Source organism: Natator depressus, chromosome 13 (assembly GCF_965152275.1).
Source record: "Natator depressus isolate rNatDep1 chromosome 13, rNatDep2.hap1, whole genome shotgun sequence".
In the NCBI taxonomy this organism is placed as follows: Eukaryota; Metazoa; Chordata; order Testudines; family Cheloniidae; genus Natator; species Natator depressus.
This window is the reverse complement of record NC_134246.1, coordinates 35,704,540-35,731,027: the sequence shown is the minus strand read 5'-3', so window position 1 is coordinate 35,731,027 and position 26,488 is coordinate 35,704,540.

The window sequence follows — 26,488 nt, the reverse complement described above, 5'->3', positions numbered from 1 at the left end:
TTATCCGTCACTGAGGGGGAAAAGAGGTCAGCGCTCTTTGCGTCTAGGAAAAGCCGTTCCTCAGCCATGTGGGTTGGTGACGCTATGAAGCAGCTGTAGGGGAGAAAAATGTCTTTGACAAGCATTATAACCTGTTGAGTTACATTTTAGTCATGAGAAGGCATGATTATATGTTTTGTTTTATTTGTCACCATTTTCTGTGTCTCTGATCTCAGTATCCCTGAAATGTCTGTTCTTTGTTAATACACTTAATCGGGTTTTATTATACATTCATCTCAGTGCTGTTCTACTAAAGTGAGGTGAGGTGAGATTGATGAGATTTCTTCTGGGCCACAGGTGCCGACTTCCTCTCTACCCGGGGGAAGCTCAATCTCCCCCTCCAGCCCAAGCCCTGCCCCCACTCCACCCCTTTCCACAAACCCCCATCCACTCCCCACCTCTTCCCCTCCTCTTTCCACCCCCTTCCCCAAACATGCCCCATCTCCGCTCCTCCCCCTACCTCCACATGCCTCCTGCATGCCATGGAACATATGATCATGGTGGGCAGGAGGCACTGGAGGGGAGGGGGAGGAGTTGATCAGTGGGGTCGCCGGCAGGTGGGAGGTACTGGAGGGGCAGGGAGCTTGGCTGCTGGTGTTTTTCCATAGGTGCTCCAGCCCTGGAGCCCCCACAGAACTGGCGCCTATTTTCCGAGCCCTAATTCAACTCAACTTCCTAAGAACTCAGTTTGATTCTAGCCTTTGTCGCTCAGGTATTTTTATTTGGCATAGACTCAAACAGAGCGGGCGTGGAAGCTGGATACATCACAGTGCCAAAGTTACATACAAACCCTTTTCCTTTAATACATTACACATAAGAACAGACATACTGGGTCAGACCAAAGGTCCACCTAGCCCAGTGTCCTGTCTTCCAACAGTGGCCAATGCCAGGGGTCCCAGAGGGAATGAACAGAACAGATAAGCATCAAGTGATCCATCCCCTGTCGCACATTCCCAGCTTCTGGTAAATTGCATTGAATTAATTTAAATTGCCTCACATTTTTGGCTTGGCTTGGTCATTTTACAGGAAACATCCCTGTGCAACACGTGTGAGTACCCCATAGACCAGTGGCTGGAGCACTTTGCTGTACTGTGCTCAATCCAAATTCAAATACTTTCTCCCCATCAGGCAAAGGGGGGTATTGAACCTTGGTCTCCCACATGCCAGGTGAGTGCCCTCACCACTGATCTAAAAGCTCTAAAGAGTGCAGTGTCACCACTGCCAACTGTATTGTGAAAGGCATCCTTCGTTTCCTTTCCTTTGTGTTAAAAAGATCCCAGAAATGAAATGAAGTGAAATGAAAGACACATTATGTTTCACTCAAAACTAAATTTCTATTGACATTTTCAATGCAACGTTTTCTGGCATTTTTTGATGTCCTTTGACTCAAATTGAGATTTTTAATATTATACCTGAGAAATAAAAAATCAGTTATTCGCCCAGATCTAGTCTTAGCAACATTTCAGGATATCTTTTTGTCACAGTGGCATTCATTCACTGGACAGGTGATTTCTGCTGCGGGTCCCTCTGGTGGTTAGTATCATCTTATGTATTGTCATTGACCATGTGTCCCGTATGATTCTCTGGTCATGCCTGCAAGTTCCCGGTCTCATTTCAGAGAGGTCAAGGGATTAGATAAGTGTATGGAAAAGAAGTAGTTTGAAGTAAGAGTGGACAAGCACTCAGTCCTGAAGCTGGTGGATAGGAAACATTCATAGCAACCCTCTTATGATGAAAAAAAAAATCCTATAAATTGCTCCTAATTAAACTTGAATGCTCAGATAGCATTCGAGGGACTACTACTTCTCCAAAGTGTCACTCACAAGGTCTAAACTCTGCTTTGTCAAAACTACTTGAGAAATTTGTAGCATGAAAGTACATTTACTGTTCAAATGTTTACTTCAAAACTATAACTCGATTAAAAAAAGAATGTGACAGGTTAATGGAAGATAGGTCCATCAATGGCTATTAGCAAAGATGGTCAGGGACACAACCCCATGCTCTGGTTGTCCCTAAGCCTCTGATTGCCAGATGCTGGGAGAAGAGGACAGGGGATAGCTCACTCAGTAATTGCCCTGTTCTGTTCATTTCGTCTGAAGCATCTAGCATCAGCCACTGCCAGAAGACAGGATACCAGGCTAGATAGACTATTGGTCTGACCCAGTATGGCCGTTCTTATGTACTTAGGGATCAAGTTTAAATGAAGGCATAAACATTTCCTGGCTTCCTAATTCAAAATCTGCTAGATTCTTTACCCCTTAAACCACATATAATTGAGAGGAATAGTCTGAATTTCCTTTGGGAAGGGAAATATCTGAAAAAGTTGAAAACAACTATGAGTGAGAATTTAAAATGTGCTACTTTTCTCATACATTCGCCCAGGTGTTGCAATAATACTGTAACAAATCCATGCCAACCTGCTCTATGCTTCACCAAATAGTTCTTCGGAACTACAGAGCAAGAGCAGACAGGGGACTACATTGTCCTCCACAAGCAGGAACACTGTGTCCTGTTCTGACATTGACATTTTTAAAAAGATGGCAAAGAAATGGAGTGGGCTCTGAGACCAGTGACAAAAAGTTATTCAAAGGTTGGAGAAAATGCCGTGGAGTGAAAGACTTAAAGAGTTTAGTCTGTTTAGCTAATAAAATAGAAGACTGCAAGATGACTTGAATACCATGTGTCAAAGTTCCTTCCCCACTCTGAACGCTAGGGTACAGATGTGGGAACCTGCATGAAAACCTCCTAAGCTTACTTTTACCAGCTTAGGTTAAAACTTCCCCAAGGTACAAATTATTTTACCCTTTGCCCTTGGATTTCCACTGCCACCACCAAACTTTATCTGGGTTCCTGAAAAAATGGAGTTTGGACACGTCTTTCCCCCCAAAATCCTCCTAACCCTTGCACTCCACTTCCCGGGGAAGGTTTAGTAAAAATCCTTACCAATTTGCATAGGTGACCAGAGACCCAAACCCTTGGATCTTAGAACAATGAAAAAGCATTCAGTTTCCTTACAAGAAGACTTTTAATAGAAGTAAAAAAAAAAAAAAAAAAAGAATCACCTCCGTAAAATCAGGATGGTGAATACCTTACAGGGTAATTAGATTCAAAACATAGAGAAGCCCTCTAGGCAAAACCTTAAGTTACAAAAAAGACACACAGACAGGAATAGTCATTCTATTCAGCACAGCTGTTTTCTCAGCCATTTAAAGAAATCATAATCTAACACATACCTAGCTAGATTACTTACTAAGTTCTAAGACTCCATTCCTGTTCTGTCCCCGGCAAAAGCAGCATACAGACATACACAGACCCTTTGTTTTTCTCCCTCCTCCCAGCTTCTGAAAGTATCTTGTCTCCTCATTGGTCATTTTGGCCAGGTGCCAGCGAGCTTCTTAACCCTTTACAGGTGAGAGGATTTTTCCTCTGGCCAGGAGGGATTTTTAAGGGGTTTACCCTTCCCTTTATATTTAGGACACCATGTATAAGTACATTTCTGAGGAGACAGCGAGAGTTGCTAAGGGGCTCATTAATATAGTGGAGACAGACAGAACAAGACTAATGGTTAGAAGCTGAAGCCAGACAAATTCAAATGAAAAATAAGGCACAATTTCTAGCAATGGAGGACATTAACCATTGCAAAAAAAAAAGACCAAGGAAAGTGCTGGATTCTCGATCCCTTAACATCTTGGATGCATTTTTGGAAGATATGACTTAATCAAACACAAGTTATGTTTTGTCAAATGCAAAAAATTAAAGAAAGGCAATGTAACTAATTCTTACTAATTTTTTTCTTCTCCCGTTAGGAGAAGAAAATAAGATAATTAGCATAAAGTACATAAATCCTGATTTTAAAAAAAATCATGATTACATTCTAGACACAAGTTACTATGGACTTGACTTTAATCATGTTCTGAAGTCCTGTTGGAGTTAATGGGTGAAATCTTAGCAAAACTCCTCTTGATTTAAATAGTCACTGAATTTGCTTAGAAAGGACTTAAAGCACATATTTAAAGTTAAGCACATCCTTAGTTGGAGCCATAAAACATTCCTTTTTCCCTCAAAATGATTTATTAAAATCAACAATTAATTCATTTTCTCAGCAATCATATATGACAGACATTTTACTGTAGCAAGCACTGGATGAAAAATGTTGAAAGGGAAACATCAAAATTGTCCATGAAAATATGGAATTTTGGAAAACTGGATAACCAAAATGTTTTCATTTTTTGGTATTCAGTGAAAGAATGAAAGAAAACCCCAAACTTAAACACACTGAAAAATACTTTTTGTTAAACAAATTTGGGGGGGGGAATTAAAAAAAAACCCCAATTTTAGTGAAATTTTCATTTTTGAAAAAAAGTAATTTGAAATGAAACAAATGTTGAGCAAGGATATAATGTATTCAAAACACTGAGTGAAGGCCATGTAAAAGTGGTGATATTTTATTTTGGTTTATTTTATCATATTATGTATACACATTATTATACATTAATTTTTATTTTATATCAATTATTTTTATTTAAAAAGTTAAACTGACATATATACACACATAGCAAAGTTCTGATTTCAGTTAACAAAAAATAGCCATTTTTAAAGGTATTTACGTGCATAGGGGGATTTTCAGAAGCACCCTAAGGCACCAAAAACTAAACAAGAACTAGAGAATGCTGTTGAAAAATCCGACTAGGCTCCCGATACCTTTTTAAAGTCACTCCCAAAATGACCTCAAAAGTAATCACATCGGTTTCCATCTCCAAATCTGATGAACAGACATTAACAGACATTAAACTTTAGAAAATGACAAAGGAAGTTTTCACCTCTAAGATGAGGCACCAGTCGGGGGATGAGGGGGGCAGCTTGAATTTCAGACATCAGCCTTTGGACTCTGGATTCTTGCATTAGGATATGGTCCAACAAGACTATTTTCTATCCTGATTCCTTTAACCTACCTAACTCAGAATCTATATATGGAAGGAGACCCTACCCATAATGCCTGGTTTTACTGCCTTAATTGTATCATTTTGCCCTGCATCCATTCCCACACAATGTTAATGTCTCTTTTGATGCATTGTCCATCCCCTATAGGAGAAGGGTAGCAAGTACCATTGGCCCGGGATGGGCACTTGAGATGACAGGGAAGGGAAAGGGACTAGCTCATTTATGTTCCCAGACGGAATAAACACCCGTGTTCCTTCCATGTGAGGAAACTGCTGCTACTTCCCTCCGTGGTCGTTACACCCCGCCATGGAGCAGCAACCGACAACGCAACACATGTCGCCCTCAGAGGAAAACTGGACACCTATTCTGAATCTCAAAGGAAAAGAAATGAAGAGAGGTAAATAAATAAAAAAAATAAAAGATGTGAACTTTGAAACTGAAGTGTGGTGGGTGAGAGACCTTGGGACCTGACCCGTGCGCCCAATCACAGCTGAGGAGCTTCTCAGTAGTCCCCCGCTCCCCCCGCACTGTGTGTGTGTGTGTGTGTGTGTGTACAGTTTTAACAATCCCCTCCCCACCCACCCCCGCATCGGGTAGAATTTGAGGTAGACCCAGTCAGTCCTTTCCAGATGCCTGACTGGGCCTTGCTCACCTGCTGAGGGTGAGACTGATCACCAGGTTTAGGTTCAGGAAGGAATTTTCCAGAGGCCAGACTTTCTCAGGACCCCCTGCTGTTTGTTATCATATGGGCATGTCTCAGCTGCTCCTCCTATATCAGGGATGTATGATCGCTATAAGGGTGACCAGATAGCAAGTGTGAAAAATTGGGACGGGGGTGGGGGGGGGGCGTATAATAGGAGCCTCTGTATAAGAAAAAGACACAAAAATCGGGACTGTCCCTATAAAATCGGGACATCTGGTCAACCCCAATCACAGGGGCAGGGGCTTCTTCAGCAACCCCCCCTCTCTCTGTGCCCCATGGGGACGGGGCTGGACAGCAGTCTCACTCCGGCCATGCGGCCACCCCAGTCTGGGAGTGAGGGGCGGCGCCCACCCGTGGCTTCTGGACCCACAGACAAAGCTCGGGGGGAACCAGTCCCATTTATACTTGCTGGACACAAGGCTCTTGCTCTTGTTGTACAGGAGGCTATATGCGACCCTCCTGTTATACACTGAGCAATGAGGGCTCCCCTCCGTGTGGGCAGAGGCGAGACCCTGCGCTCCAGGGACGAGGTAGCTGGTGTACAGACCCCGCCGGAGCGGGGAGTGTCGGCAGGCGCCACTCTGCCTTGGACGGGGGTCATCTCTGCTTGAGCAAGCGAGACTCCCCGCAACCTCCAGGCACCTCTTCCGTCAGTGGACGGTGACCCTGACTCCGGGAGAGACCCCCGGGAGAGCGAGAGAGAGACGGGGTGTCCCTCGGCTGGGCCCCCTGGGGCGAGATTCAGCCCAGCCGCAGCGGGGTACACAAGGTAATAGGTGGAGAGGGGAGGGAGGGAGCGAGCCAGGCTGGAGGCCTCCGGGCTCTGCTCCCCTCTCTGCACCGGCCTGAGTCCCCCCACTCAGGGCTTTTCCCAGCGTGTACCCAGCTCACACAACCTTGTGTCACGGCTCCGGGCCAAGCCTTCGGAATGAGCCAAGTGAAAAGGGCAACGCGGCCCCTGGCCGGGCTGGGCGGGGAATCGCCCCGCCCTCCTGGAACTGCCTCCGGGGCCGCCGCTCGGATCGCAGCCCATGGAGACTTCCAGAGCCGGGCCCCGCTGCGCTCGCAGCAGGAAGGGGGACAGAAACACCTGCCTGTAACGCTCCGTTTCATCTGACTGGTAACCACAGAGACTGAAACACCATCGCCACACGTGGCTGGTTACCGCAGGGCCTCTGACACCGACGCTGTGCTCGCACTTCTGCCCGCAAAACCTGGCTGCGGGAGCGCTCCGCTCAGCTACGGGCTCCGCTACGCTGCGGTCAACTCGTCAGTGCGGACACGGCCTCAGGTTTGTTTCAGAGAGACAAGGCGGGTCCGGCCATATCTGTTACTGGTCCCACTGCCCTTGGTGAGAGAGACAAACTTCCAGCTTACACAGAGCCCTTCCAGTTTTGTTTCGACATTTTAAAAACTACGCGTTTCAAAAACCTTCTTTATAAACCTTAACGATCGTCTGTGCACCTACTCAAAATCGCTAAAAATCCACCCAAAATATTTCTTTTTTTCAGATTGTAGTAAACTGTTTTTCATTTCAGTAAGAAAACACACGTAATTGTTGTTTTGAGTCAATCCTGATTAGATTTAAGGATCGTTTCCTTTAGATTTAACGCTGGTCGGATGCCTAACTGGACATTTCTTACTGGAACAGACGTGGCTTTCTTTTCAATGTAATCTTAGCTCAGCTTTTCAGTGTCTGCAGTGCTTGGTTTTAGGTTAATTACAATGTCCCTCTACTGTTTTCGACTCTTATGAACTGCCCGAGAAATTACAAGTAAATACAGTAATGTGTTACAGTTGATTTTTAATGAGCACTTTAAAGAAATGTAGCATCTGTATCAGAGAACCTCGGATACCCATCCAAGTGTGATGATGGTGTTTCAGTGTCTGTGGTTCCCCCCGGGCTTTGCCTGTGGGTTCGGAAGCCCGGGCGGGCGCCGCCCCTCCCTCCCTCCCAGGGCTGGGGTGGCCCCCCTGGCCGGAGTGAGACTGCTGTCTAGCCCCGTTCCTGAGGGGTAGAGAGAGATGAAAGGGGAGGGGGCCCAGAAGCTCCTAAAGTGTAACTGGGAGCACAGGTCTCATTGACTCATACCAGCACATTTCATTTCCATTTTTATTTTTAAATTACACTTTTAAACTTCTATTGTCACTTTTTTAAAAAAAATATTACGAATTCTCGACTTTTACGTTATTTTTGTTTGTATTATTTTATTTTTAATTTTTATTTAAGTAGTTTTTGTTTCATATTCTTTTGGTTTATTTTGTAATATATGCATACACATTATTATACTTTTTTTTTATTTTATATCAATTCTTTTTATTTAATAAAATGAAATTGACATATACACATGGCAAGTTCTGATTTCAATCAACATTCTTTTCTGTAGTAAAAATGTTCCAAATGGAAATTTTTAATCTGCTTTAATTTCCATTACTATCTGAATCAATGTGATTACATAGGTTCTGGATTCAGGGGTGCGTGAGGCCGTGACCTTGTGGTTAGGGTTTAGAGGGATCGATTAGGGGCTGTGGTGTTCTTGGGGGCTGGAGGTTTAGAGGATCAGAGAGCTTCCTTTACCTGGACCACCAAATGGGTGGGCCTGAATGCTAGTGAACATCAGGCTTCTGGTAACTTTTTCTGGTGCGTAGTACCTCCTCCCCATCTCCCTTCCCAGCCCTTCTCAGACAGTTCTACCCAACACAAACAATAGGGTGTAGCTGTCTAGGGTAAAGGATCTAAGGTAATACAGTGGTAGATAGATTAGATTAGATTAATGACAAATAATACCTAGCACTGGAGGACCAAATTCATCAAAAGCTGGGAAAAATTCCAGAGACCAAAACAGTAAGTTTGCTATTTAACTTAAATATGTTAGGGTATTAATATAGAGAGCAAATTTAAGCATATAATTGTTAGGATATGGATATTCAGGCCTGTCGGTAAAGGCCTGTACTCGAAGAATGTGGGTGTATTCTTATCACTTGGCTAGTTATACAGGTACACAAGAAAGAATCAAAATCACTGTCTGCCGGTGCAAGGTCCTTCTCTTACTGTGACAGTCTGAGGCCCTGTTCTTAGGCCAAGGCCTTTGGCTAAGCAGCAGAGGCAGCCATAAGCTGGGAAGCGAAGGGTCACAGCCTCACATTCCAGACTAGTCACACTGAAAGAAGGTGCTATTGGTCTGTTAGGAATACAATCCTGTCCTGATAGTGCCCATCGCCTCCAGAGAAAGGGAAGTGCCTAGAAAATGTAAAAGGAAACTTAGTTTGATAGCATCCTGCCTGGCAAGAACTCACTTATCAATAGCTGGGATGTGAAATCCCCACTTCTGTATTGTTTTGTCATTATAGTTCCCACTTTGCTATTGTTTGTCTGTATAATCTCTGTCTGGTTCTGTGATTGTTCCTGTCTGCTGTATAATTAATTTTGCTGGGTGTAAACTAATTAAGGTGGTGGGATATAGTTGGTTACATAATCATGTTACAATATGTTAGGATTGGTTAGTTCAATTTCAGGAAAATGATTGGTTAAGGTATAGCTAAGCCGAACTCAAGTTTTACTCTATAGTCTGCAGTCAATCAGGAAGTGAGGGGGTGGGTGTGTGGGTGGGGGAGATGGGAACAGGGAATGGGGGTAAGGAAATTGGAATCATGTTTTGCTAAAGGGGGAAATGGGAACAGGGAATGGGGGTGGGGAAATTGAAATCATGTTTGGCTAAGGGTAGGAATGGGAACAGGGACACAGGTGTAAGGCTCTGGGGTGTCAGAGTTGGGAAGGGGGACACTAAAGAAGGAAACTGGATTCATGCTTGCTGGAAGTTCACCCCAATAAACATCAAATTGTTTGCACCTTTGGACTTCGGGTATTGTTGCTCTCTGTTCATGCGAGAAGCACCAGGGAAGTAAGTGGGTGAAGGAATAAGTCCCCTAACAATAATTATGAATTACAATTGCAACATTTGCTATCTATTCAATCAGCATCTAGAGCCTGGCAGGTTTGTTAGTTTTTTTTTTTTTTTTTAGCAGAAAAAATGACTGTTCAGAGAAGTCCACAAAAAATCCCATATATTTTGGTTTTGGCAACAAAGAACCAAACATTTTTAGCTAAAAACTGCTGAAAACTTAACATTTTCAGCTGAAATTCTCCACAAAAGAAGGAAACAAACAAACAAAAAACCTTTCTCTTTTCCAAGAGAAAGAGAGATGCTAGTGGTGATGATGATGGTCTCCACTACAGCCGGATTGACGCTGTGGCGATCGATCCACCGGGGGTCGATTTAGCGGGTCTACTGAAGACCCACTAAATCAACTGCCGATCGCTCAGACATCGACTCCAGTACTCCACCGGAATGAGTAAGGGCAGGTCTACACTACGGCAGGGATTGAAGCTCTGAGACTGATCCACTGGTGGTCGATTTAGCGAGTCTAGTAAAGACCCGCCAAATCAAGTGCAGATTGCTCTCCAGTCGATCCCTTTACTCTACCCCCGGTGAGAAGAGTAAGGTAAGTCGACTGGAGATTTTCAGTCAACTCCAGCTGCATTATTCACGTAGCTGGAGTTGCGTAGCGTAGGTCGACTTACCGCAGTAGTGTAGACATAGCCTAAGAGGAGTTGATGGGACAGTTTCTCCCATCAACCCAGGGCAGTGTGGATCCTGTGGTAAGTAGATCTAAGTTATGTTGACTTGAGTTATGCTACTAATGTAACTCAAATTGCGTCGGTTGGATCAGCTTTTCCCCCTAGTGCCGATCTGCCCTGAGACTTACTATGAAAAAAGTACCAGGAAAAAGAGTCAGGAAGACTCAGTGAGAATTTATTCTTTAATTCATTTTTTTGGTCAAACCTTGGTGGTAAATATTTATATGTGTATAGGGTGTTACTGTGTGTGGCAAGGGAGGCCCATGTGCTGACACTATTTAGGCTGAGATTGGCAAAGTTGCCTAGTGCTTTTGGGTGCTCATTTCCCGTTCGTTTTAATTCATTCATTTCTTTTTATTTGGGTGGGGGAGGGAAATCAGGTCTTATGAGCTTTGAAAATTTTGGCCAGACATCTTCTGTTAGCATTTTATATATATGTATCGATGTCTATATTGATATCAGTATCAATATAGAAATAGATATGTTAATGTTGCCTTCACCATGCAAAGATGGATGAATAGGCAGGACAGTTTACATGGCAGGACACTGAGACTCCCAACCCTCCACAAACTTTCATGTTTTGTTTACCCAGCTACAGATCTGCAGAGAATACTACTTAATCAAAGTTCTTCACTCACAGCAGCGGCAACATTGTTTACCTACTTTTCAGAGGCATAATTGACAACAGATGATCCTAATCACTGGAGAATTAATGTCATTGGCATCAGTAGGTGTGGAAGAGACCCAGAAGCACTCAAAAGATATTAAGCTCCTTGCAGAATTTGAGCACTAGTGTTCATGTACGGATGACTGAAGCAGAGTGCTCTACTGAAACGTTTGTCTTTTCAAAAAGAATGTCTCTTACGGTATCAAGTTTTGTATAAAGAAATGTGCGTTAATTGTATGAAAGATGAATGCTCAAAAAGTAGCAGAGTCACAGAAAGAAAGAAAGAAAGAAAGAAAGAAAGAAAGAAAGAAAGAAAGAAAGAAAGAAAGAAAGACCTATCCCCATACACATCCATCTATCTATCTATCTATCTATCTATCTATCTCTGAACCCTTCTGTATTTTTTCAGACCTTCTTGACATGTGTATCTTCTTTTAATTCTGTTTCATATAATAATGGAATTACTCCTCATTTTAGTCTGGTCTATGGAATTATTCAGATCAGTCAATTATTCACATTCATCAACATTCCCAGTGATTCCGGAGAAGAAGAAGCATGATAAGACATAGTTTTGACACAGCACATTGAATATTCCTAGCCCGTTAAAGACCATTCTTCCCCACCACCCCAGTGAGGTGGCCGGAGTACGGTGCAGAGAAGCTCATGTTTGCCACTTCAAAATCCCATGATTTAATTGAAACAGAAATGGTGGAAATGTTTTACCTTTAAATCTGTTCTAAGTGAGGCTGATTTTCAGATACTGTCCCTTTTCCCAGTGATTCAGAGACCAGGATACTGGCTCTGCAGTTTATCTTCTACCATCATCTGCTTCACGTTCTTTAACAGTGCCAGGAAAGAGATCTACTCCAAGTGTTCTATATGGTGCTATTTGCCTCGTGCCCAGTTCCTACAAGAGAGACCCTCTCAAGATTTTGCTTTTATCCTTTCTGTGGGAAGGCGACATCTCCCTTGATGCTTACATTGATTAATGAGAAGGAAACCTCAGTAACATGCTAGCACTGTCGACGGTACAAACACCAGAGTGAATGGAGACAAACTTCTATCCTCCAAGGAAATGGCCTTCCTTACTACATGCAGGTGATGAGGTCACTGGTCACCTCCAATTATGGTGCCACAGTCCAAGAAGAGATGCTTACAAGAAACCTATTGCAGATTTTCCCACCCAATCGCTGTTTAGGAGACTCTTTAAAAAAACAGAGTGGAGTCCCTCACCCATGTCTTCAGGGTGGCCAGAGAAAGGGAGGGTGTGACACCTGTTCATGTACTCAGTGTACAGTTCATGGTTGGGATTTTCCGAGATGCCGCTGACTTTCAAGTGGACCTGTGCTCTTAAATCATGTAGACACTCGTGAAAAGCCTAGCCTCAGGTCCCAGACTTCTATGGAGATACAAATGTCTACACACACACATCTTAGTGACTTCACATTTTTCGTTATCTAGGCTCTAATATGCCCATCAATGTGGCATCAGGGAGTGTCACACACATTCATGGATTTAGTCTCCCAGCATCCAAGTGCATCATTATGCACAAGGGAAACTGAGGCAAGGGGCGATTCAACAGCATCTCCAAGACACACAGTGAATGTGTGAGAGAGCCAAGTAGAGTCTTAGACTCACAGACTTTAAGGCCAGAAGAGATCATCATGATCATCTAGTCTGACCTCCTGCACATCACAGACCAGAGAAGCTCAGCAGCCCACTCCTGTAAGAGGCCCATAACCTCTGGCTAAGTTACTAAAGTCTTCAAATCATGCTTTAAAGATTTCAAGTTACACAGAATCCACCATTTACTCCAGTTAAAACCAGCAAGTGACTATGTCCCAGGCTGCAGAGGAAGGTGGGGGAAAAAAACCACCAAAAATACCAAAATTAAACCAGGGTCTCTGCCAATCTGACCTGGGAGAAAATTCCTTCCGAACCCCAAATATGGTGGTCAAATAGACTCTGATCAGGTGGGAGAGACCCACCATCCAGACACCTGGGGAAGAATTCTCTCTAGTAACTCACAGACTATGTCAGAAAAAATGAGAGAGATTGGGTTAGTGTGACATGATTTACCTTCAGTAAAACCATAGTTTATTTGATCCCATTTGCAGTTTACCTGTATGACTTTAATTACCCTCTCTTTCAATATTTGTTCTAAGAGCTTGCAAACAATTGAGATCTAACTAACAGGCCTGTAGTTTCCTGAATCATCCCTTCCCCCCCCACCCCATTTCTTAAATATAGGTTCTATATTTGCAGTTTTCCAGTCGTAAGGTAAGATGCCTGAGTATCTCAAGTCTCAATGTCTTGATTTAAGCTCCGAACCATCCACCCTTCGCTTGACTGAGGGTTTGTGCACTCCAATTTGATCTGAGTTCACAGTATGGTGGTGTGCGTGAGGCATGGAGGGTATCTAGCTGGTTTCCTATGTGCTTTTAAGCTTGCTAAAGAACTGCCTTGACCAAGGTGGGTCTTTCTCTCTGCATCCAGTGGGAAAGTTGTAAGCTGTCTTTCGACTCTGTCATGTCTCTCTTACCTCCAGACTGGCCAAGTGCAGTATGTTCTTGGGGTGCTAAGAGCCCCTCGGTGTCAACTGGCAGAGGAGCCACCGGACAGTCACTCACATTAGGCCTGACAGACTCACTACACCTAACACTTTGCTGTCATTATTACCCCTTCACATAACACAAGACCCAGGGGTCACCCAATGAAAATAGTAGGCAGCCAGTTTAAAAAAAACATAAGGAAGTAGTTCCTGGCACAACGCAGTCAACCTGTGGAACTCATTGCCAGGGGATGTTGTGAAGGCCAAAAATATGTCTGGGATTAGATAAGCTGATGGAGGATATGTCCATCAATGGCTATTAACCAGGATGGTCCGGAACACAACCCCATGCTCTTTGTGTCTCCAGCCTCCAACTGCCAGAAACTGGGATGGATCACTCGATAATTATCCTGTTCTGTTCATTCCCTCTGAAGCATCCGGCACTGGCCACTGTTGGAAGACAGACTACTGGGCTACCATTGTTCTCCCCCAGTATGGTCGTTTTTATGTTCTTATGTGATAATATTTATGTATAAAGAATGTCATGTGAAGTATCAAATGAAAGATGGTGACTTGTTGGCCATTAATATCATTGCATTATGGATGGATGGATGGTGTGTAAAGAATAATCAATGTGTGCTGGAAATATGTTCCTGAAATGTGTTTTGGAGGAAGAGTTGGTAAACATGCTTGTCCTGGACAAAGGAATGTTGATTTGCCTGCGTCTCGACCGTAAATCAAACAGGATGAGCCAGAGACAATGGGCATTGTGTTTGTAAACCCCAGATATCAGGAGGTTGAGGAAACCGCGTGGCACTAAAACACCAGAGGACACACCAGAGTAAGAACCCAGGGGGTCATCCTAACTCTTGAGACAAAGAAAATTAACTTTGGTGAATATAAGGAGAAACAAAAGGGCATCTTGTTATCCGTCACTGAGGGGGAAAAGAGGTCAGCGCTCTTTGCGTCTAGGAAAAGCCGTTCCTCAGCCATGTGGGTTGGTGATGCTATGAAGCAGCTGTAGGGGAGAAAAATGTCTTTGACAAGCATTATAACCTGTTGAGTTACATTTTAGTCATGAGAAGGCATGATTATATGTTTTGTTTTATTTGTCACCATTTTCTGTGTCTCTGATCTCAGTATCCCTGAAATGTCTGTTCTTTGTTAATACACTTAATCGGGTTTTATTATACATTCATCTCAGTGCTGTTCTACTAAAGTGAGGTGAGGTGAGATTGATGAGATTTCTTCTGGGCCACAGGTGCCGACTTCCTCTCTACCCGGGGGAAGCTCAATCTCCCCCTCCAGCCCAAGCCCTGCCCCCACTCCACCCCTTTCCACAAACCCCCATCCACTCCCCACCTCTTCCCCTCCTCTTTCCACCCCCTTCCCCAAACATGCCCCATCTCCGCTCCTCCCCCTACCTCCACATGCCTCCTGCATGCCATGGAACATATGATCATGGTGGGCAGGAGGCACTGGAGGGGAGGGGGAGGAGTTGATCAGTGGGGTCGCCGGCAGGTGGGAGGTACTGGAGGGGCAGGGAGCTTGGCTGCTGGTGTTTCTCCATAGGTGCTCCAGCCCTGGAGCCCCCACAGAACTGGCGCCTATTTTCCGAGCCCTAATTCAACTCAACTTCCTAAGAACTCAGTTTGATTCTAGCCTTTGTCGCTCAGGTATTTTTATTTGGCATAGACTCAAACAGAGCGGGCGTGGAAGCTGGATACATCACAGTGCCAAAGTTACATACAAACCCTTTTCCTTTAATACATTACACATAAGAACAGACATACTGGGTCAGACCAAAGGTCCACCTAGCCCAGTGTCCTGTCTTCCAACAGTGGCCAATGCCAGGGGTCCCAGAGGGAATGAACAGAACAGATAAGCATCAAGTGATCCATCCCCTGTCGCACATTCCCAGCTTCTGGTAAATTGCATTGAATTAATTTAAATTGCCTCACATTTTTGGCTTGGCTTGGTCATTTTACAGGAAACATCCCTGTGCAACACGTGTGAGTACCCCATAGACCAGTGGCTGGAGCACTTTGCTGTACTGTGCTCAATCCAAATTCAAATACTTTCTCCCCATCAGGCAAAGGGGGGTATTGAACCTTGGTCTCCCACATGCCAGGTGAGTGCCCTCACCACTGATCTAAAAGCTCTAAAGAGTGCAGTGTCACCACTGCCAACTGTATTGTGAAAGGCATCCTTCGTTTCCTTTCCTTTGTGTTAAAAAGATCCCAGAAATGAAATGAAGTGAAATGAAAGACACATTATGTTTCACTCAAAACTAAATTTCTATTGACATTTTCAATGCAACGTTTTCTGGCATTTTTTGATGTCCTTTGACTCAAATTGAGATTTTTAATATTATACCTGAGAAATAAAAAATCAGTTATTCGCCCAGATCTAGTCTTAGCAACATTTCAGGATATCTTTTTGTCACAGTGGCATTCATTCACTGGACAGGTGATTTCTGCTGCGGGTCCCTCTGGTGGTTAGTATCATCTTATGTATTGTCATTGACCATGTGTCCCGTATGATTCTCTGGTCATGCCTGCAAGTTCCCGGTCTCATTTCAGAGAGGTCAAGGGATTAGATAAGTGTATGGAAAAGAAGTAGTTTGAAGTAAGAGTGGACAAGCACTCAGTCCTGAAGCTGGTGGATAGGAAACATTCATAGCAACCCTCTTATGATGAAAAAAAAAATCCTATAAATTGCTCCTAATTAAACTTGAATGCTCAGATAGCATTCGAGGGACTACTACTTCTCCAAAGTGTCACTCACAAGGTCTAAACTCTGCTTTGTCAAAACTACTTGAGAAATTTGTAGCATGAAAGTACATTTACTGTTCAAATGTTTACTTCAAAACTATAACTCGATTAAAAAAAGAATGTGACAGGTTAATGGAAGATAGGTCCATCAATGGCTATTAGCAAAGATGGTCAGGGACACAACCCCATGCTCTGGTTGTCCCTAAGCCTCTGATTGCCAGATGCTGGGAGAAGAGGACAGGGGATAGCTCACTCAGTAATTGCCCTGTTCTGTTCATTTCGTCTGAAGCATCTAGCATCAGCCACTGCCAGAAGACAGGATACCAGGCTAGATAGACTATTGGTCTGACCCAGTATGGCCGTTCTTATGTACTTAGGGATCAAGTTTAAATGAAGGCATAAACATTTCCTGGCTTCCTAATTCAAAATCTGCTAGATTCTTTACCCCTTAAACCACATATAATTGAGAGGAATAGTCTGAATTTCCTTTGGGAAGGGAAATATCTGAAAAAGTTGAAAACAACTATGAGTGAGAATTTAAAATGTGCTACTTTTCTCATACATTCGCCCAGGTGTTGCAATAATACTGTAACAAATCCATGCCAACCTGCTCTATGCTTCACCAAATAGTTCTTCGGAACTACAGAGCAAGAGCAGACAGGGGACTACATTGTCCTCCACAAGCAGGAACACTGTGTCCTGTTCTGACATTGACATTTTTAAAAAGATGGCAAAGAAATGGAGTGGGCTCTGAGACCAGTGACAAAAAGTTATTCAAAGGTTGGAGAAAATGCCGTGGAGTGAAAGACTTAAAGAGTTTAGTCTGTTTAGCTAATAAAATAGAAGACTGCAAGATGACTTGAATACCATGTGTCAAAGTTCCTTCCCCACTCTGAACGCTAGGGTACAGATGTGGGAACCTGCATGAAAACCTCCTAAGCTTACTTTTACCAGCTTAGGTTAAAACTTCCCCAAGGTACAAATTATTTTACCCTTTGCCCTTGGATTTCCACTGCCACCACCAAACTTTATCTGGGTTCCTGAAAAAATGGAGTTTGGACACGTCTTTCCCCCCAAAATCCTCCTAACCCTTGCACTCCACTTCCCGGGGAAGGTTTAGTAAAAATCCTTACCAATTTGCATAGGTGACCAGAGACCCAAACCCTTGGATCTTAGAACAATGAAAAAGCATTCAGTTTCCTTACAAGAAGACTTTTAATAGAAGTAAAAAAAAAAAAAAAAAAAGAATCACCTCCGTAAAATCAGGATGGTGAATACCTTACAGGGTAATTAGATTCAAAACATAGAGAAGCCCTCTAGGCAAAACCTTAAGTTACAAAAAAGACACACAGACAGGAATAGTCATTCTATTCAGCACAGCTGTTTTCTCAGCCATTTAAAGAAATCATAATCTAACACATACCTAGCTAGATTACTTACTAAGTTCTAAGACTCCATTCCTGTTCTGTCCCCGGCAAAAGCAGCATACAGACATACACAGACCCTTTGTTTTTCTCCCTCCTCCCAGCTTCTGAAAGTATCTTGTCTCCTCATTGGTCATTTTGGCCAGGTGCCAGCGAGCTTCTTAACCCTTTACAGGTGAGAGGATTTTTCCTCTGGCCAGGAGGGATTTTTAAGGGGTTTACCCTTCCCTTTATATTTAGGACACCATGTATAAGTACATTTCTGAGGAGACAGCGAGAGTTGCTAAGGGGCTCATTAATATAGTGGAGACAGACAGAACAAGACTAATGGTTAGAAGCTGAAGCCAGACAAATTCAAATGAAAAATAAGGCACAATTTCTAGCAATGGAGGACATTAACCATTGCAAAAAAAAAAGACCAAGGAAAGTGCTGGATTCTCGATCCCTTAACATCTTGGATGCATTTTTGGAAGATATGACTTAATCAAACACAAGTTATGTTTTGTCAAATGCAAAAAATTAAAGAAAGGCAATGTAACTAATTCTTACTAATTTTTTTCTTCTCCCGTTAGGAGAAGAAAATAAGATAATTAGCATAAAGTACATAAATCCTGATTTTAAAAAAAATCATGATTACATTCTAGACACAAGTTACTATGGACTTGACTTTAATCATGTTCTGAAGTCCTGTTGGAGTTAATGGGTGAAATCTTAGCAAAACTCCTCTTGATTTAAATAGTCACTGAATTTGCTTAGAAAGGACTTAAAGCACATATTTAAAGTTAAGCACATCCTTAGTTGGAGCCATAAAACATTCCTTTTCCCCTCAAAATGATTTATTAAAATCAACAATTAATTCATTTTCTCAGCAATCATATATGACAGACATTTTACTGTAGCAAGCACTGGATGAAAAATGTTGAAAGGGAAACATCAAAATTGTCCATGAAAATATGGAATTTTGGAAAACTGGATAACCAAAATGTTTTCATTTTTTGGTATTCAGTGAAAGAATGAAAGAAAACCCCAAACTTAAACACACTGAAAAATACTTTTTGTTAAACAAATTTGGGGGGGGGAATTAAAAAAAAACCCCAATTTTAGTGAAATTTTCATTTTTGAAAAAAAGTAATTTGAAATGAAACAAATGTTGAGCAAGGATATAATGTATTCAAAACACTGAGTGAAGGCCATGTAAAAGTGGTGATATTTTATTTTGGTTTATTTTATCATATTATGTATACACATTATTATACATTAATTTTTATTTTATATCAATTATTTTTATTTAAAAAGTTAAACTGACATATATACACACATAGCAAAGTTCTGATTTCAGTTAACAAAAAATAGCCATTTTTAAAGGTATTTACGTGCATAGGGGGATTTTCAGAAGCACCCTAAGGCACCAAAAACTAAACAAGAACTAGAGAATGCTGTTGAAAAATCCGACTAGGCTCCCGATACCTTTTTAAAGTCACTCCCAAAATGACCTCAAAAGTAATCACATCGGTTTCCATCTCCAAATCTGATGAACAGACATTAACAGACATTAAACTTTAGAAAATGACAAAGGAAGTTTTCACCTCTAAGATGAGGCACCAGTCGGGGGATGAGGGGGGCAGCTTGAATTTCAGACATCAGCCTTTGGACTCTGGATTCTTGCATTAGGATATGGTCCAACAAGACTATTTTCTATCCTGATTCCTTTAACCTACCTAACTCAGAATCTATATATGGAAGGAGACCCTACCCATAATGCCTGGTTTTACTGCCTTAATTGTATCATTTTGCCCTGCATCCATTCCCACACAATGTTAATGTCTCTTTTGATGCATTGTCCATCCCCTATAGGAGAAGGGTAGCAAGTACCATTGGCCCGGGATGGGCACTTGAGATGACAGGGAAGGGAAAGGGACTAGCTCATTTATGTTCCCAGACGGAATAAACACCCGTGTTCCTTCCATGTGAGGAAACTGCTGCTACTTCCCTCCGTGGTCGTTACACCCCGCCATGGAGCAGCAACCGACAACGCAACACATGTCGCCCTCAGAGGAAAACTGGACACCTATTCTGAATCTCAAAGGAAAAGAAATGAAGAGAGGTAAATAAATAAAAAAAATAAAAGATGTGAACTTTGAAACTGAAGTGTGGTGGGTGAGAGACCTTGGGACATGACCCGTGCGCCCAATCACAGCTGAGGAGCTTCTCAGTAGTCCCCCGCTCCCCCCGCACTGTGTGTGTGTGTGTGTGTGTGTACAGTTTTAACAATCCCCTCCCCACCCCCCCCCCCCGCATCGGGTAGAATTTGAGGTAGACCCAGTCAGTCCTTTCCAGATGCCTGACTGGGCCTTGCTCACCTGCTGAGGGTGAGACTGATCACCAGGTTTAGGTTCAGGAAGGAATTTTCCAGAGGCCAGACTTTCTCAGGACCCCCTGCTGTTTGTTATCATATGGGCATGTCTCAGCTGCTCCTCCTATATCAGGGATGTATGATCGCTATAAGGGTGACCAGATAGCAAGTGTGAAAAATTGGGACGGGGGTGGGGGGGGCGTATAATAGGAGCCTCTGTATAAGAAAAAGACACAAAAATCGGGACTGTCCCTATAAAATCGGGACATCTGGTCAACCCCAATCACAGGGGCAGGGGCTTCTTCAGCAACCCCCCCTCTCTCTGTGCCCCATGGGGACGGGGCTGGACAGCAGTCTCACTCCGGCCATGCGGCCACCCCAGTCTGGGAGTGAGGGGCGGCGCCCACCCGTGGCTTCTGGACCCACAGACAAAGCTCGGGGGGAACCAGTCCCATTTATACTTGCTGGACACAAGGCTCTTGCTCTTGTTGTACAGGAGGCTATATGCGACCCTCCTGTTATACACTGAGCAATGAGGGCTCCCCTCCGTGTGGGCAGAGGCGAGACCCTGCGCTCCAGGGACGAGGTAGCTGGTGTACAGACCCCGCCGGAGCGGGGAGTGTCGGCAGGCGCCACTCTGCCTTGGACGGGGGTCATCTCTGCTTGAGCAAGCGAGACTCCCCGCAACCTCCAGGCACCTCTTCCGTCAGTGGACGGTGACCCTGACTCCGGGAGAGACCCCCGGGAGAGCGAGAGAGAGACGGGGTGTCCCTCGGCTGGGCCCCCTGGGGCGAGATTCAGCCCAGCCGCAGCGGGGTACACAAGGTAATAGGTGGAGAGGGGAGGGAGGGAGCGAGCCAGGCTGGAGGCCTCCGGGCTCTGCTCCCCTCTCTGCACCGGCCTGAGTCCCCCCACTCAGGGCTTTTCCCAGCGTGTACCCAGCTCACACAACCTTGTGTCACGGCTCCGGGCCAAGCCTTCGGAATGAGCCAAGTGAAAAGGGCAACGCGGCCCCTGGCCGGGCTGGGCGGGGAATCGCCCCGCCCTCCTGGAACTGCCTCCGGGGCCGCCGCTCGGATCGCAGCCCATGGAGACTTCCAGAGCCGGGCCCCGCTGCGCTCGCAGCAGGAAGGGGGACAGAAACACCTGCCTGTAACGCTCCGTTTCATCTGACTGGTAACCACAGAGACTGAAACACCATCGCCACACGTGGCTGGTTACCGCAGGGCCTCTGACACCGACGCTGTGCTCGCACTTCTGCCCGCAAAACCTGGCTGCGGGAGCGCTCCGCTCAGCTACGGGCTCCGCTACGCTGCGGTCAACTCGTCAGTGCGGACACGGCCTCAGGTTTGTTTCAGAGAGACAAGGCGGGTCCGGCCATATCTGTTACTGGTCCCACTGCCCTTGGTGAGAGAGACAAACTTCCAGCTTACACAGAGCCCTTCCAGTTTTGTTTCGACATTTTAAAAACTACGCGTTTCAAAAACCTTCTTTATAAACCTTAACGATCGTCTGTGCACCTACTCAAAATCGCTAAAAATCCACCCAAAATATTTCTTTTTTTCAGATTGTAGTAAACTGTTTTTCATTTCAGTAAGAAAACACACGTAATTGTTGTTTTGAGTCAATCCTGATTAGATTTAAGGATCGTTTCCTTTAGATTTAACGCTGGTCGGATGCCTAACTGGACATTTCTTACTGGAACAGACGTGGCTTTCTTTTCAATGTAATCTTAGCTCAGCTTTTCAGTGTCTGCAGTGCTTGGTTTTAGGTTAATTACAATGTCCCTCTACTGTTTTCGACTCTTATGAACTGCCCGAGAAATTACAAGTAAATACAGTAATGTGTTACAGTTGATTTTTAATGAGCACTTTAAAGAAATGTAGCATCTGTATCAGAGAACCTCGGATACCCATCCAAGTGTGATGATGGTGTTTCAGTGTCTGTGGTTCCCCCCGGGCTTTGCCTGTGGGTTCGGAAGCCCGGGCGGGCGCCGCCCCTCCCTCCCAGGGCTGGGGTGGCCCCCATGGCCGGAGTGAGACTGCTGTCTAGCCCCGTTCCTGAGGGGTAGAGAGAGATGAAAGGGGAGGGGGCCCAGAAGCTCCTAAAGTGTAACTGGGAGCACAGGTCTCATTGACTCATACCAGCACATTTCATTTCCATTTTTATTTTTAAATTACACTTTTAAACTTCTATTGTCACTTTTTAAAAAAAAATATTACGAATTCTCGACTTTTACGTTATTTTTGTTTGTATTATTTTATTTTTAATTTTTATTTAAGTAGTTTTTGTTTCATATTCTTTTGGTTTATTTTGTAATATATGCATACACATTATTATACTTTTTTTTATTTTATATCAATTCTTTTTATTTAATAAAATGAAATTGACATATACACATGGCAAGTTCTGATTTCAATCAACATTCTTTTCTGTAGTAAAAATGTTCCAAATGGAAATTTTTAATCTGCTTTAATTTCCATTACTATCTGAATCAATGTGATTACATAGGTTCTGGATTCAGGGGTGCGTGAGGCCGTGACCTTGTGGTTAGGGTTTAGAGGGATCGATTAGGGGCTGTGGTGTTCTTGGGGGCTGGAGGTTTAGAGGATCAGAGAGCTTCCTTTACCTGGACCACCAAATGGGTGGGCCTGAATGCTAGTGAACATCAGGCTTCTGGTAACTTTTTCTGGTGCGTAGTACCTCCTCCCCATCTCCCTTCCCAGCCCTTCTCAGACAGTTCTACCCAACACAAACAATAGGGTGTAGCTGTCTAGGGTAAAGGATCTAAGGTAATACAGTGGTAGATAGATTAGATTAGATTAATGACAAATAATACCTAGCACTGGAGGACCAAATTCATCAAAAGCTGGGAAAAATTCCAGAGACCAAAACAGTAAGTTTGCTATTTAACTTAAATATGTTAGGGTATTAATATAGAGAGCAAATTTAAGCATATAATTGTTAGGATATGGATATTCAGGCCTGTCGGTAAAGGCCTGTACTCGAAGAATGTAGGTGTATTCTTATCACTTGGCTAGTTATACAGGTACACAAGAAAGAATCAAAATCACTGTCTGCCGGTGCAAGGTCCTTCTCTTACTGTGACAGTCTGAGGCCCTGTTCTTAGGCCAAGGCCTTTGGCTAAGCAGCAGAGGCAGCCATAAGCTGGGAAGCGAAGGGTCACAGCCTCACATTCCAGACTAGTCACACTGAAAGAAGGTGCTATTGGTCTGTTAGGAATACAATCCTGTCCTGATAGTGCCCATCGCCTCCAGAGAAAGGGAAGTGCCTAGAAAATGTAAAAGGAAACTTAGTTTGATAGCATCCTGCCTGGCAAGAACTCACTTATCAATAGCTGGGATGTGAAATTCCCACTTCTGTATTGTTTTGTCATTATAGTTCCCACTTTGCTATTGTTTGTCTGTATAATCTCTGTCTGGTTCTGTGATTGTTCCTGTCTGCTGTATAATTAATTTTGCTGGGTGTAAACTAATTAAGGTGGTGGGATATAGTTGGTTACATAATCATGTTACAATATGTTAGGATTGGTTAGTTCAATTTCAGGAAAATGATTGGTTAAGGTATAGCTAAGCCGAACTCAAGTTTTACTCTATAGTCTGCAGTCAATCAGGAAGTGAGGGGGTGGGTGTGTGGGTGGGGGAGATGGGAACAGGGAATGGGGGTAAGGAAATTGGAATCATGTTTTGCTAAAGGGGGAAATGGGAACAGGGAATGGGGGTGGGGAAATTGAAATCATGTTTGGCTAAGGGTAGGAATGGGAACAGGGACACAGGTGTAAGGCTCTGGGGTGTCAGAGTTGGGAAGGGGGACACTAAGGAAGGAAACTGGATTCATGCTTGCTGGAAGTTCACCCCAATAAACATCGAATTGTTTGCACCTTTGGACTTCGGGTATTGTTGCTCTCTGTTCATGCGAGAAGGACCAGGGAAGTAAGTGGGTGAAGGAATAAGTCCCCTAACAATAATTATGAATTACAATTGCAACATTTGCTATCTATTCAATCAGCATCTAGAGCCTGGCAGGTTTGTTAGTTTTTTTTTTTTTTTTTTAGCAGAAAAAATGACTGTTCAGAGAAGTCCACAAAAAATCCCATATATTTTGGTTTTGGCAACAAAGAACCAAACATTTTTAGCTAAAAACTGCTGAAAACTTAACATTTTCAGCTGAAATTCTCCACAAAAGAAGGAAACAAACAAACAAAAAACCTTTCTCTTTTCCAAGAGAAAGAGAGATGCTAGTGGTGATGATGATGGTCTCCACTACAGCCGGATTGACGCTGTGGCGATCGATCCACCGGGGGTCGATTTAGCGGGTCTACTGAAGACCCACTAAATCAACTGCCGATCGCTCAGACATCGACTCCAGTACTCCACCGGAATGAGTAAGGGCAGGTCTACACTACGGCAGGGATTGAAGCTCTGAGACTGATCCACTGGTGGTCGATTTAGCGAGTCTAGTAAAGACCCGCCAAATCAAGTGCAGATTGCTCTCCAGTCGATCCCTTTACTCTACCCCCGGTGAGAAGAGTAAGGTAAGTCGACTGGAGATTTTCAGTCAACTCCAGCTGCATTATTCACGTAGCTGGAGTTGCGTAGCGTAGGTCGACTTACCGCAGTAGTGTAGACATAGCCTAAGAGGAGTTGATGGGACAGTTTCTCCCATCAACCCAGGGCAGTGTGGATCCTGTGGTAAGTAGATCTAAGTTATGTTGACTTGAGTTATGCTACTAATGTAACTCAAATTGCGTCGGTTGGATCAGCTTTTCCCCCTAGTGCCGATCTGCCCTGAGACTTACTATGAAAAAAGTACCAGGAAAAAGAGTCAGGAAGACTCAGTGAGAATTTATTCTTTAATTCATTTTTTTGGTCAAACCTTGGTGGTAAATATTTATATGTGTATAGGGTGTTACTGTGTGTGGCAAGGGAGGCCCATGTGCTGACACTATTTAGGCTGAGATTGGCAAAGTTGCCTAGTGCTTTTGGGTGCTCATTTCCCGTTCGTTTTAATTCATTCATTTCTTTTTATTTGGGTGGGGGAGGGAAATCAGGTCTTATGAGCTTTGAAAATTTTGGCCAGACATCTTCTGTTAGCATTTTATATATATGTATCGATGTCTATATTGATATCAGTATCAATATAGAAATAGATATGTTAATGTTGCCTTCACCATGCAAAGATGGATGAATAGGCAGGACAGTTTACATGGCAGGACACTGAGACTCCCAACCCTCCACAAACTTTCATGTTTTGTTTACCCAGCTACAGATCTGCAGAGAATACTACTTAATCAAAGTTCTTCACTCACAGCAGCGGCAACATTGTTTACCTACTTTTCAGAGGCATAATTGACAACAGATGATCCTAATCACTGGAGAATTAATGTCATTGGCATCAGTAGGTGTGGAAGAGACCCAGAAGCACTCAAAAGATATTAAGCTCCTTGCAGAATTTGAGCACTAGTGTTCATGTACGGATGACTGAAGCAGAGTGCTCTACTGAAACGTTTGTCTTTTCAAAAAGAATGTCTCTTACGGTATCAAGTTTTGTATAAAGAAATGTGCGTTAATTGTATGAAAGATGAATGCTCAAAAAGTAGCAGAGTCACAGAAAGAAAGAAAGAAAGAAAGAAAGAAAGAAAGAAAGAAAGAAAGAAAGACCTATCCCCATACACATCCATCTATCTATCTATCTATCTATCTATCTATCTCTGAACCCTTCTGTATTTTTTCAGACCTTCTTGACATGTGTATCTTCTTTTAATTCTGTTTCATATAATAATGGAATTACTCCTCATTTTAGTCTGGTCTATGGAATTATTCAGATCAGTCAATTATTCACATTCATCAACATTCCCAGTGATTCCGGAGAAGAAGAAGCATGATAAGACATAGTTTTGACACAGCACATTGAATATTCCTAGCCCGTTAAAGACCATTCTTCCCCACCACCCCAGTGAGGTGGCCGGAGTACGGTGCAGAGAAGCTCATGTTTGCCACTTCAAAATCCCATGATTTAATTGAAACAGAAATGGTGGAAATGTTTTACCTTTAAATCTGTTCTAAGTGAGGCTGATTTTCAGATACTGCCCCTTTTCCCAGTGATTCAGAGACCAGGATACTGGCTCTGCAGTTTATCTTCTACCATCATCTGCTTCACGTTCTTTAACAGTGCCAGGAAAGAGATCTACTCCAAGTGTTCTATATGGTGCTATTTGCCTCGTGCCCAGTTCCTACAAGAGAGACCCTCTCAAGATTTTGCTTTTATCCTTTCTGTGGGAAGGCGACATCTCCCTTGATGCTTACATTGATTAATGAGAAGGAAACCTCAGTAACATGCTAGCACTGTCGACGGTACAAACACCAGAGTGAATGGA